Source organism: Aethalodelphis obliquidens, unplaced genomic scaffold (genome assembly GCF_003676395.1).
Source record: "Aethalodelphis obliquidens isolate GAN/ISIS:26980383/991018 unplaced genomic scaffold, ASM367639v1 scaffold6, whole genome shotgun sequence".
Taxonomy (NCBI): domain Eukaryota; kingdom Metazoa; phylum Chordata; class Mammalia; order Artiodactyla; family Delphinidae; genus Aethalodelphis; species Aethalodelphis obliquidens.
Genome location: NW_020837950.1, coordinates 49,551,321 through 49,564,211, shown reverse-complemented (window position 1 = coordinate 49,564,211; position 12,891 = coordinate 49,551,321). Strand labels below are relative to the sequence as shown.

The window sequence follows — 12,891 nt, the reverse complement described above, 5'->3', positions numbered from 1 at the left end:
CCAACCTCCAGAGAGGTGAGAAATAAATATTTGTTGTTTAAGCTACCCAGTCTGTGGTATATTTGTTATAGCAGCCTGAGTTGACTAAGACAGCTACCAAATCAGGATTGGGTATATACAACATACCAGTATAGTGCTCACCCATAGGAAACTCTCAGCAGTTAGTCATAATAGTAATACTGCTGAAGCAGTCTTTTAATTCACTTTAAGTCACTTTTTTAAAGCTATTGAGCACTTAATAGATCTTAAGTTTGTTACCGAGTTGTGTGGTTATGGTCTACTTTGTAGTACGGATACAAAGTAAGCCACAATTTGTTACTCAAGGTGTTCAGTGTGTACTGGGAGAGACAGGTAAACAATTACAATAAAATGTCATACAGGTTCAAAGAGCTGTTTGTGCAAAGTGATTTGGGTTATAGAGGAAATGACTAACTATGAGATGTGGAGGTCTGGAAAGGTTCACAAAGCAGGGGACTTTTGGGCTTAGAGATTCTGTAGGAGTTTTTCCAATAAATGGAATTACTTAGTAGAGAGGGCCCTTGATGGGAAGCAAGGGGAACTGAATTGCTACTTTTCTCCAGCAGCATAAGGCCCAAGATCTCCATCTACCCCTTGCTCTAAAACCCCAGGGATGAGACTATGGCCTCACCATCGTCCCACCTGCAGCTGCAGGAAAGACCGACCACCCCATGATCTTTAATTACTGTGTCCTGTGTCTTCTTCCCATCGTGCCTCCAAAACCAGTTTTCCTGTATCACCCATGAGAAGTGCACATTTCCCAGATCACTCAGTTTCATGCACCCTGCTCTCAGCCCCGCTAATCTGATCACACATCGCCCAGACTCTTGGCCATCTAAGCCCTTCTGCCCAAACTTACTTCCTGTCATCAGAAAACTCCTCTCCTTCATTAACCTCTTCACTGAACATTTTCTTCGGAGTTTTGCTGAATTTTGACTTGGCTCCTGAAAACACTGCTTTCCCTGGAGCCCTTCAAATGAAGGATTTATTTTTACTTTTTCCTCTCATACTCTAAGTATCATATATGCCTGGACCTTGAGGTAAGTTTTTGTTAGGAAAGAATGCTTTCAATTAACATTATATTCCAATTTCACTAAGACTCTCTGGGAAATTTATCAAATAACAATTGTAAAATTATTGTACAACTTTACAATAACTGTAATTGTACAATAACCTAATATTACAATTGTTTAGAAGATTCCAACAAATATTAAAACTAACTTTTTTTTTAACTAACTTTAAAATTATAACATTTTTTCAGCACATGAGATCCATAGAGTCAGTGTGTCTATTTCCCTTTTCAAAATTTACCAGAAGCGCTAAACGAAACATCCATCAGTACCATTAGATTGCAAATTTTAAGCCCTCTAGTGGTCAACGCCATGTTGCTCAATCTCTCAGACTGAGAGTATTCTTCAAAGATGAAAAATTACTATAACTTATAAAAGTATTTCCACCAAAAGTTGACAGGTCATTATCTATGTCCCCTAAACAATGTACTATGTTTGAAGCTGAATAATTCACTACATCAAAAAAAGTTGTTGAATACTAATGTTAATTAGTTCTTAAAATCATATATTTATCTTTATTAGAGTAAAAAAAGGAGAAACCAAGATAAACTATCAATATTTCTGGGATTTCCCTGGTGGCACAGTGGTTAAGAATCCGCCTGCCAATGCAGAGGGCAGGGGTTTGAGCCCTGGTCGGGGAAGATCCCACATGCTGCGGAGCAGTTAAGCATGTGCACCACAATTACTGAGCCTGCACTCTAGAGCCCCAGAGCCACAACTACTGAGCCCACATACCACAGCTACTGAAGCCCACGCATCGGTTGCTTCACCGCAACGAAGAGTAGCCCCTGCTCGCCACAACTAGAGAAAGCCCGTGCGCAGCAACGAAGACCCAATGCAGCCAAAAATAAATAAATAAATAAATAAATAAATATCAATACTTCCTGACTTGGGTGTGGGTCAAATATTTTAGTGACACACGAATTTATTTTTTTATTATGGTATCTCATATAGGCTTCAGAACCAGATATGATCACTTATTATTTATATGTGTGGCTTACAGAAGCTAATAAATATTTGTTTCAGTTTCTAATAGGTTTTTTAAAAATCTAGATCATAATTTCTACTCTATAAAAATTATGGAAAGGAAACAAGATTAAAATGTATATTTTGACTAGTATACTGCATGGAACAGAACAGGTGCTCATCAAATCTCTAAAATAATCATGGTAGTGTTACTTTTTTTTTTTTAATTTTATTTATTTATTTTTGGCTGTGTTGGGTCTTTGTTGCTGTGCGTAGGCTTTCTCTAGTTGCGGTGAGCGGGTATTACTGAAACTTCTCATTGCAGTGGCTTCTCTTGTTGTGGAGCATGGACTCTAGGCGCACGGGCTTCAGTAGTTGTGGCTCACGGCCTAGGTAGTTCTGGCTCACGGGCTTAGTGGCTCCGTGGCATATGGGATCTTCCTGGACCAAGGATCAGACCCATGTCCCCTGCATTGGCAGGCAGATTCTTAACCACTGTACCACCAGGGAAGCCCTGTTACTTTTGAGTAATAAAGGAAAATTAAGATATTTCTCTCATTTCTTACAAAAATCATACTCTTACTGTAATTACCTGATTTAAGTCTAAACCCAAGTACATTTTATGTGTACTTAAGTAATAATTATTCCAACTTTTAGGTTGTAGATGACTTAATAAGACAGTTACCTTCTTTCAGAATTCTATGATTTAAATTTTTAAGTTTAACACACATACCAGTGTGCCACTTTTTAAAAGCAGGACTAAGTCTCAAGGACTAAAGGCAACATTAGATGATTTGTTTTAATTATTAACTATAAGTAATTGCAGCGATTCTATATAATTAATTTAAATAAAAGAAGTAAAAAGAGATGTGACAATGTTAATATATGGAAATATCATCTGATTTCTCTCAGCTCTAAAAAAGTAAATTAGCTTTCTGATGAAATTATGTGCTATTTTGTTAGTTATATTTTACTTATAAAATATCCTTGCTCTATTGTATGATTGAGTACATGTAAATACTATAAAAATAATACAAGATAGCCTTCATTCATTTTCTTTCCCCAAAGAGAACACAGACATTTTTACTCATGGGGACCAGGTGATCATTTATCATATTCCACTGTAAAGCCACCAGGTCAAGTTTTAGTATCCTTCACGTGTAGGGCTAGACATCTGTTTCTATTTTCTTAACTCCATCCCTCTGCCAAAATTAGATCTAAAAATGTCTAAAAGTAATTCTCTAGGGTTCTACTTATAATAAAAAGGAAGTAAGATTGCCATTGCCAGATAAAATGAAGGTTACCCAGGTCAATTTGTTTCAGATAAGCAATGAATGATTATTTAGTGTATACCCCATGCAATAATTTTTTTTTTTTTTTTTTTTTGCGGTACGCGGGCCTCTCACTGTTGTGGCCTCTCCCGTTGCAGAGCACAGGCTCCGGACGCGCAGGCTCAGTGGCCATGGCTCACGGGCCCAGCCGCTCCGCATGTGGGATCTTCCCGGACCAGGGCACGAACCTGTGTCCCCTGCATCGGCAGGCGGACTCTCAACTACTGCGCCACCAGGGAAGCCCCCATGCAATAATTTTTAGTATATCTATGTCCCAAATATTACATGGGGCATACTTATTATTTATTATTCATTATTTATCTGAAATTCATACATGCGGCATACTTATTCATTATTTATTATTTATGTGAAATTAACATTTAACTGGTGCCCTGTATTTTTATTTGCTGAATCTGGTAACCATAAGAGGAAGACAAAATTTATTTTGGAGAAAGTATACAAAACAAATACTTCAACAACCACACCTTATATTTTAATTGAAGAATCAATTGATCTCCAGTCCCCTAAAAATGCAAAGCCAACCCATAAAGAATTTTATGTATATGGAGAGAAGAAAAGAAGTAGCTCTTCCTCCAAATCTAGATAGTTTCTACTGCTCCTGGCATACTTTCCATTCTGATATACATCTCATAAGTAGTTGACTCTTAGGAAATCTCTAAGAGTTAGAGGGTAGTGGGCAGTCTGAGTTATAAAAATTTAGAGGTGTTGTGAATAAATGCCCTATCCACCAAAGACTAACAAATTCACAGTTTTAAAAAATATATCCTGGGCTTCCCTGGTGGCGTGGTGGTTGGGAGTCCGCCTGCCGGTGCGGGGGACATGGGTTCGTGCCCTGGTCCGGGAGGATCCCACGTGCCACGGAGCAGCTGGGCCCGTGAGCCATGGCCGCTGGGGCTGCGCGTCCGGAGCCTGTGCTCTGCAACGGGAGAGGCCACGGCGGTAAGAGGCCCGCATACCGCAAAAAAAAAAAAAAAAAAAATATATATATATATATATATCTCCTTACCTTCTGAATCACAGCTAATTGAACCAGAATTGGGTACCACATTCAATCAAAATCTCTTTACTAGGGATTTGTAGTTTGAACCGTATTCATTTTCTTTGTGTGACTGGACCTGAAATATGTAAAACCACGGCATCTGATAGGGTCTCCACTTATATGCTGCCTTTTAGAAACTAGAAGTCACCCTTTCTAGGACAACTCAACCATGAGGGTTCACAGCTTAGTTAGCAGAGCTAGATTGTATTTTAGACTGTGTCGAAGGCTGGACGCCCTTGTGCAGTCAGCAACCTGTACAAACTTATGGGATTACCTTGCCACTTTATGCCATGCAAAGTAAAAACTACAGCACAGAAAGAGGTGTAAATGAAAGATGGAGTAAGAAAATACTGCTAGCTCTTTGATGTTTTTCCATTTCTAAATTCCAAACCTCTCTGAGACAAAAGATTATTTCTCTTGTGTTTTATAAAATGTTCTTGAATTTTTATAATAAATTCTTCGATTTTGCTTAAGGTGATTCAAGCTCATTCTTGACACTTGAAAGCAGAAAATTGTAATTAGTTACATAAATATTGGTTTTAAAGTAATGTCTTAGGAATCACTGGCAGATTCTACAAAATTCTGGCAATAATCTATATTCAATTGACATTTGAATACACCAACATGCCTTCCTTTTATTTCTGGATTGATCTTGGCTTCAGAGGCTGATGAATTCTTCAGTGAACAAAAAGGATTGCCTTCAGTTGTATCCAGAATTAATTTAATTTGCATTCACTTCCTATGCATAATAAGCTCCTCAGGCTGGACTATAAACTGTGTTGTTTGACATAAAATGCCTTTTCCTTCACTGGAACAATTTGTAGATACAGAATTGGAGAGGTGGTAGAGAAGGAATCAAAAGTTATATAAAAACAGTGTAATGACGTGAAGGCAAAAAAAGAAACAGAGGAATAAATAAGAACAAGGATGGAACAACTTGGTACCTCTCTGGGAAGTAGCTTATAGCTCATCAGCTTTTTGTTTTGTTCTGTTCTGTTTTGTTTTGTTTTTATGAGGGTGGAGAAAAGCTCTGCTTTTTCATAAACTGTAGCATCTTGGGTCTTCACAGAGCCATTTTCATAGACATATTTACTTTCCTTCCAGGTGGCCAAATAGGGAGTTATTTTTTTGCTGTCTTTCTGTCATATTACATGAGAGGCAAACTCACTCTAGCACATGGTTCATTACAGACATCTTTTGTATAATCATGTGTTGGGTTAAATAAATACTTGGCCATTACAGAAATTACCATTTCTTCAATTTGAGCTAAGAAATTTAGGATAGGTTAAAGTCCCAATAACTATTTTCTTGTACTTCTACTTAATCTCATTGTATATCAACAAGAATCCTGAGATTAACTTCACTGGATTGACTTTAAAATTTTTTCTGATATATAGTCACATATGAACCAAAATTTTATTTTGTATTCAGTGATTATCTGATTTCTGCATCTTTGTAGTATCATATATTAAATTCTTAGAACAGGCTTTGGAATCCAGGAGATCTAGATCAAATGACAGCTCTATTTGCCTGCTAAGGTGTGACCTTATGAAAGCAAACATCCTGTTAATTGAATCTTGTTTGTCCAAAAGTACACTAGGTATAATAAGCCTTACTTTTTATGATCATTGAAAGGATTAAAAACAATATCTGTAAAGTGGTTAGCAAAGTGTTTGGCACATTGTAGATGCTAAATAAATGATAGTTATTATGGAAGGAATGCAGATGAGTCTGAAAATTTATTTTAGGTCTCATTTTTTAACATGTCCTCATTTTTAATATAGAATATGACTAATGGAAATCATAGAAGACTAGGGAAATGGGCTTGGAGGAGAAGCCTCAGTGGGTGAAACAGTCAGGAGACCATTGCACAAAGACAATAGACTCCCTCTATGATGATGGCATATAAGTGGGAAGGAATAAATCCTAACGGGTATTTTTAAAACAGATATTTTTAATGTAGAATCTACAGGATGTGATAATGTTGGAAATGGGGAATATAAAGAAAAAAATCAAACATTACTCCAAGGATTGATTTTGAATAAGTGGGGAAATGGTACCATTAACATAATTTAAGACTTTGGAAAGGATATACTTTGGCATCAAAGCATGAAGTGGGATATAAAACTGAGCATCTCTGAAGAGCTATGGGGCTGGGGACCATGATGTGGGAGTTACCCACATGAAGGCAAGAGACAAGGTCTTTGGCAGTGTTATACACTCCAAAGTAGTGGCAAAGGCCTTCGTTTAAACAAAAAGGAAGAAGAACAGGCAGAAAAATGAATAATGAGCAGTGAGAAAACCAGGAGAACTGGAACTGAATAAGTCAAAGAATGACAGTTTTAAGAAAAGCTACATGATTGGTTATGTATATTTCTACAGATTGCCATGAAGATGATGTTTGGGTCAAGTTGCCTGGATTTAGTCATTGGGAGTCCTTGGTTATTAGTAGGATCCTCAGAGCGGTAGAGGGACGGAAGCCAGATTGCGCAGACTTCAGCAGGTGGCAGTGTAGCTATTGATAGAACACACGTGAGTATTAATCCTTCCTTACATTTCAGGGGATCACCTGGAATCTGTCTTTGCTAGACTGTTGGAAGAGCCTGGATTGAAGTTCGGGAAGTAGACCTTGGGAATATGCTAAAAAATGAGATGGGCTGAACATTAAGGAAAAGTGTTTCCCTCTAGTCACTGGAATATCTAGTAAAGACTTAGGATTTTATCATTAACTTCTCCCCCTTAACATTTAGTCAGATTTGCAGATAGATCCTAACCTAGATTAGCCCTAAGATTAAATAAGAAACCTAAATTGAGGAATAAGAGCCAGGGAGAAGCAAAAACTGAAGACGAGGCCTCCGAGAGAGGGGAAGGATGGGCTCAGCCAAAATTCTGTGGCTACATGAGCAGTATGTTTAGAAAATGAGGGCTTCCCTGGTGGCGCAGTGGTTGAGAGTCCGCCTGCCGATGCAGGGGACACAGGTTCATGCCCTGGTCCGGGAAGATACCACATGCCGCGGAGCGGCTGGGCCCGTGAGCCATGGCCGCTGAGCCTGCGCGTCCGGAGCCTGTGCTCTGCAACGGGAGAGGCCACAACAGTGAGAGGCCCGTGTACTGCAAAAGAAAAAAAAAAAAAAGAAAATGAGTCACCTAGCTCTCTGGAAAAGCAGCTGTTGATTGGTTAATACTATTTGACACTTGGGGATTAGTGTGGTTCAATTAGTGAAGTAGGAAATTCAGCTGGTTTTCCCCTGAAGCCAAGTGACTTCTGTAGTCTTCTGTAGTTTTTTCATTCGCACTGTTCCTCCCCTTAAAGAGCAACCAGTCTTAAGGAGCTAAATATTTTCAGAGTTATCCATTTGAAAAATATAAAGTATATCTATGAGTGTCTAGCTGTGGTGTGTAAAACGAATAAACATATGGAAGATAACAGTGATTAAAAAATACAGGCCCTGGGGTTCAGCTTATCTGGGTTTGATTCCTTACCTTGTCACTCCCTTTGGACACACAGGTCCATTCTGTTTGCTTGTTTGTAAAATGAAAATAATAGAAAACTATCTCAGAGAGTTGTGAGTCATAGTAAGTACTCAATAAATGTTACCTATTAGTATCAGATACTCTGGAGAGTAACGCCAACTGGCCCTTGTTTCTAGTGAGAAATAAAGTTATTTAAACACTTAGTGCCCCAGTTTCTCATTCATAAGATGAAAAGTATCATGTATCTTACATGGTTACTGTGAAACTATGCCATGAAAAGAGTAGTTATTATATTCTTCCATACTATTTCCCCATCACCAAACAAGGAAACTTTAAGGAAGAAACCTCAGAGTTTATAAATTCTAAACTTTTTTGATTTTGAAGTACATATTCCAATTCCCCAATATATGCAAATTCAAAAGTTTTATTTCTTCATAGCATTCATTGTTTTTATTACACAAGTAGAATGTGTTCAGTGAGGAAAAATTTGAAAATACTGGGAAAAAATTCATTCATATTCTTACCCCTAAAGATAAAAAGATAAGCACAGTTAAAATTTAGGAGGTTGTCCTTTGAGAATTTCATCTCTCTCTCTCTATCTACCTATCCATCCATCCAAACAACCAAACATATCAAACTGGGATTAAACTAAATTTAACTAAACTGGGATTAAAGTAAACTCTTTAGTAACTTGAATTTTTAGTTAACATGGTGTGACATTTTTCAATGCCAGTACTTTGCTACAGTGTAATTTAATGCAATAATAGCTTCATATATTTCATTGTATGACTATGTGAGTGTTTGTGAAACTACTTCCTGTGTTTACCTTGTTGAGCTCCTCAAAATATCTTCAATCTTTTAATGAAGCACTCTTAACTCATTACAATAGGGAGAACACCACCTTGACGGGGTCTCGGCAGTGTTTCAGAAAGAGGTAGTCAGAGGTGAGATATTTATAGGATTTGGGGTCTGGCCTGAAGAATTTTAAGGAGTCTTTCAAGAAGGGAAATGGAGAACTGGGCAAAGTTTAAAATTGGTGGATACTGTGAAGTTAGTCTTGACAACTAAACTGATGAGCAAGTTATTTGGCCGGAGGAGCAGATTATTGTCTCTAACAGTTTGATCTGAAGAGATTTCCTGAAGCAAACAGTAAAGTTATTTACTGATTTATAGTACTGTGTTACCTAGGCAGAGTTTTGCTAAAAACAAAAAATAAAATCTAAGTCATGTTGATATCAATAGTCTACATACAGTTTTATCTAATTCATATTAACACAGATGGTCTTTTATTATTTTAATATATGTATTTTAAATATTTATTTATTTCTATTTTCACCAACACCTCCGTCTAAATCCAAGCCATCACTTTCCTTTACCTTGCCTTTTAAGCTGATCTTTTTATATTGCTAACACTCATCTTCCACAAGGCAGCCAGAATGAACTTTATGACAAGAAAATCACATCCATTCTTAAACCCTTTCAGTTTTTCCATACTGCTCTTCATATAGTTTTTTGTTTGCTTGTTTGTTTGTTTGTTTTTGTGGTATGCGGGCCTCTCACTGTTGTGGCTTCTCCCGTTGCGGAGCACAGGCTCCGGACGCGGATGCGCAGGCTCAGCGGCCATGGCTCACGGGCCCAGCCGCTCCGCGGCATGTGGGATCTTCCCGGACCGGGGCACGAACACGTGTCCCCTGCATCGGCAGGCGGACTCTCAACCACTGCGCCACCAGGGAAACCCTTCATATAGTTTTAAGTTCCCCATGAGAGCCTCTCTGATCCACTCCTACAGCCTTATTCTATTCACGGCACCCTAATCCAGTGGACCTCTTTTGGTGCCTTGAATTTGCCGTGTTCCATCTACTAGAATGCTTTTCCCTGTACTTTCTTTTATCTAGTTAATTCCTACTCATCCTTCAGATCTCATTTTGCTCATCCTTCTCCTACCAAGACAAACATTATACATTCCCATAGCTCCCTATATTCTTCCTTCATATTATTTAATTTTTTTATGAATAATTGATTTAATGCCTATCTCCCCCACTCAAAAGTAAGCCCTATAAAATTAGGGACACTGTTTATTTTGTTCTACATTACATCCTCTGCATCCCTGGCCTAATACAGAAACACACGATTTATACAATAAATGTTGCAAAATCGATGGCATAATTTTTCACATTTAAGCTGCAGGAGTGTTTTGTTTTGTTTTCTATGTACTTTTGATAACTCACCCAGCTTAATTGCCTCCATCTTCAAAAACAACTTTTCACTCTTAATATGAGGGTACATCTTTTTTGTTAAATGAACCAAATAATTGTGAAAAGAAGTGTTGCTCGCAAATAAGCTACTAATTGAAGCTCTTTTTTTCTTCACAGATATAATAGAAAAGCATTAAAAATGGGAGGTTTCAGAGAGAAATGTTCTTTGCAGGGGTATTGCTATAGCTTCCAGAAATTCTAAAAATCTGCCCTATTGAAGGGAAACTGTATTTGTTTGTGTGTGTGTGTGTGTGTGTGTGTGTGTGTGTGTAGTAGGAAGTGAGAATGGTGAACTGGTTCTTTTATTTAATTTTTTACCTTGAACAATATAGCTACGTGTTCTGACTGGAGTTGGACCATTCTAAAACAGCTAACTCTCAATTACCACACTAATGGAAATGGGCATGATGTAGAAAAACAAAATATGGTCATAACCCAAATCACTTACTTCCATTCATTCATTCATTGTAATTTTATTCATAAGCTTTGAGTTATAGTAATACTTTATATTTGTGCAGTACTTTAGATTTTAAGAGTTTTTTTACATACTTTGTTTTAGATAGGGTAGACTAACCTACAGAAAAAGACAGGATCCTCAAAACTCATTTCCCTTAAGAACAGGAAGTTTATTTCTTTGGTCAAGAGCAGGGTTCTGGGTTAGCAGCAGCTCAGCTCTTATGAAGGCTTTCAGGGACCCAGGCTGACACTGGCTCTGCCATCTTCAACAAGATACTTACAGGACTGCCCTAGGAATTACTGTCGCAGTCATTTAGGAAACATGAAAAACATTAAAGAGCATGCGCAGGGTCTGGAACCTCGAGTGGTACACATCACTTCTGCTCACATGTCTTTGCCAAGAACGTAATCTGGAGGCAGGGAACTCTGATAAATGTACTCTGCCTATGTGTACAGCTCCACCCCTATTTCTGTAGAAGAAGTATAGTACAGATTTTGGTGGGTAGGTTTAGTCACATGGATTATCTCATTGGCCAAATAGATTTTTAAAACCTCTTCTCTTTCTTGAAAGAATAGGGACTTCCCTGGTGTCACAACGGTTAAGAATCTGCCTGTTAATGCAGAGGACACGGGTTCGAGCCCTGGTGCGGGAGGATCCCACATATCGCAGAACAACTGAGCCCGTGTACCACAACTACTGAGCCTGCGCTCTAGAGACCACGAGCCACAACTACTGAAGCCCACGTGCTTAGAGCCCGTGCTCCACAACAAGAGAAGTCACTGCGATGAGAAGCCTGCGCACCGCAACGAAGAGTAGCCCCTGCTCGCCACAACTAGAGAAAAGCCTGAGCAGCAACGAAGACCCAACACAGCCAAAAATAAATTAAAAAAAAAAGAGAGAGAATAAATGAGCATGGTAACCAACTTCTGCAAAGCAAATAAGCAGAGAGATAAGAAATATCAGAGGCCTTGATGATTTAGGAAATGAATAAGTAGTATCTGAATAATAAATTATAATAAATAATAATAAATTAACCGGACCTGTCATGCAAATAGGACAGAAGTTACTGTAATTATACAGGATTGGTGATAATAAACTGAGTAAGAAAGTACATTTCAAAATCTATTCTGAGTCCAGTTTGCCTTGTCTATCTGATACATAGCATATAGGAAATCCTTAGCATTGGCCCCTACATGATGAAAACAGAAATTTCAACTTTTGGCAAAGGTAATTTATTGAAGTTTAAACCATTGAATTTTTGGAAAAAGTTAAGTTTTGAAAATGAAGAGTGTTGGAGTAGACGCTGCCTTCCTCTGAAGTTACATGAATCAAGAGAAGAGTGTCGACTTAAAAAAAACCACCCAACATAAGAGTTGTGACTTTAAGTTTTATTCAGGGTCTTACCACAGACTGTAGCCCAGGAGATAGCTCTGAGGAACCACTCCAAAGAAGTAGGGGAGGAACTAGTATATATGTCATTTTTTTGGCTATGAAATACATGTAATTGAGCATGTATCTTGGTAAAAGATTACTGCTAACCACAAAACAGATATGTCAAGTTAATGATTTTAGTACTTTTCTATGTATGAGAAGATGCAACAAGGGAGAAGCATTTTCTGGACCGCAGTAGACTAGTAAGACAGATGATCCAGAGAGTTTTTAGGTTTTTAACAGGGCCTAATGCAGACATAGCACATGAATGGCCTACCAACGAAATCCTTGCCTGATCGAGGAATGAGCCTTCCTAGAGCCATTGGACAAATCAGTCACTAAATACCTCCCAAATCTTGGTTGACTTTATGACCAGAAGGAGGCAAAGGGGATTGTGAACAAAAAAAGAACAAAGAGCCTTGCTCATCAATCACTTACGCAAGGCTTAAATCCCCACCCACTGCAGTGGCCCACTGACAACGCCCCCTGAAAGGAATTCAGGATGAAAAACAGAATGAGGTGCTCTGTGCTTTAGATAAACAGGCCACTAGATAGTTAGATGCTTATCAGGAAGCATTTCAATGATGTCAGATTAATGCAGTTAGGAGATTGTTTCAGCAAACTGGTTAACAGATGATGATGGTTTGGTCTAGAATGCCAGGGATGAGAAATGAAGTGAAGTGGATAGATAATTCTAGAAATGTTTAGGAATCATGGAGTAGCATGGGGACAAGAGAGATGAGTCCATGAAACTAACCAGGTCCAAACCAGGAAATGCGTGGTAGGGTATATGAAAGATTTGGGGCTTTTTTTTTTTTTTAAGGATATG

At 38.2% G+C, this 12,891-nt stretch overlaps 1 protein-coding gene across 1 annotated transcript in view; it reads left to right on the top strand.

The window, feature by feature from the left end:
* Positions 1 to 6,865: 6,865 nt before the first annotated feature.
* The window catches only part of CAMK2D (calcium/calmodulin dependent protein kinase II delta), a 292,904-nt gene continuing 286,878 nt past the window's right edge, over positions 6,866 to 12,891 (top strand). The window contains exon 1 of the mRNA XM_027103580.1: positions 6,866 to 6,977. The gene's annotated coding sequence lies outside the window, so the exon portion shown is untranslated. The remainder of the gene's footprint in view (positions 6,978 to 12,891) is intronic.